The sequence below is a fragment of the Apis dorsata genome, unplaced genomic scaffold (genome assembly GCF_000469605.1).
Source record: "Apis dorsata unplaced genomic scaffold, Apis dorsata 1.3 scaffold_1048, whole genome shotgun sequence".
Classification (NCBI taxonomy): domain Eukaryota; kingdom Metazoa; phylum Arthropoda; class Insecta; order Hymenoptera; family Apidae; genus Apis; species Apis dorsata.
In genome coordinates this window covers 1-1,284 of record NW_006264146.1, presented here as the reverse complement: position 1 = coordinate 1,284, position 1,284 = coordinate 1, and the positions used below count along the sequence as shown (strand labels likewise).

The window sequence follows — 1,284 nt, the reverse complement described above, 5'->3', positions numbered from 1 at the left end:
AAGAATTAGAGAAATATATGTCATAATTTTAATATATATATATATATATATTTTTTATATATATATATAAAATATATATAAAATAATAATAAAAATTAATAAAAATTAAAATTTTAAAACATAAAGAAATAACTTAAATTTTATTTTTCAAATTTGTAATTTATGATATAATTAAATTGTTTCACTATTTTTTTCATTTTTATATTTAAAAAAATGCGAAAAATGTTTGATTTAAAAAAAATTAATACATACACATATAGCGGTATATTTCCTTCTGCTTTCTATCTGTAAGATCAAAAATGAAAATATATTTTATTATATATGTTTTTACATTAAAATTTATTATTTACAATAGATTACAATAGATATTTTTTTGTGTAAACTAATTTTCAATTAGTTCAAATAATAAGAGTTATATAACCATAATATTTCATAGAATTCTTTTTTCCTTTCTTTCCTTTCCTTTTTGGATATATATATTCAAGTTTATGTTTATACAAAAAAATAATCTTATAAAAATAACAATTTTAAAATGAAAAAAAAATAAAAATAGAATAACTGAATATATATATAATTATATTACTATTATAATAAAATAATAATTTTTTAAAACAATAATTGTAAAAGTGTAATATCTATACAAAATATTATATTGTCTGCTATAAATGACATTGTTTTAGGACATTTATTTGGATAGATATTCTGAGGTTTTAAGTAAATTGATACAAGCAAAAATATATATATGAACAATAATATTATATTTATGGTTTATACAGAATAGACACAAAAATTACATAATAAAATTATTTTATATCTCAAGAGAGATGTTCAATTTATTAAAGTTCTTTCTTACTAACCTTATAGAAGTTTATATTAAAGAACTGTTAATGTATAGTAGACTGTACTTTTTGCTATGCTTTAAAAACATTTTTTTGAACTAATTTTTTGAACTAATTCCAGCAATAGGATTGACTTGAAGTAATTTCATACGTTCCAGTTGTGCAAGTCTGTTTTCTTCATTAAATGATTCTGGTAATGGTGGAAATGCTGCAAGATTCCATATTATATGGTATTAGAGAAACAAGTATTATATTTAAATGTTACTAAAAATATATTAATTATATATATTTTATTAATTATATATATATAAAATATTACAATATTAATCTAAAGAAAAAAAAGAAAATTTTTAATTGTATATATTTTTTTAAAAAATTGGATTAAAAGTGATTAAAAATGTATAATAAGAATAGTAGATAAATACATGTAAAATAATTAATATTA

The 1,284-nt window shown here is 16.4% G+C and overlaps 1 long non-coding RNA gene across 1 annotated transcript in view; it reads right to left on the bottom strand.

Annotated features, from left to right (window-relative positions):
• The window catches only part of LOC102675797, a 2,568-nt gene extending 1,520 nt beyond the window's left edge, over positions 1–1,048 (bottom strand). Inside the window, exons 1-2 of the long non-coding RNA XR_422856.1 lie at positions 858–1,048; positions 253–285 (exon numbers count right to left, since the gene is read on the bottom strand). This is a non-coding gene — a long non-coding RNA (uncharacterized LOC102675797). The remainder of the gene's footprint in view (positions 1–252; positions 286–857) is intronic.
• Positions 1,049–1,284: the final 236 nt, after the last annotated feature.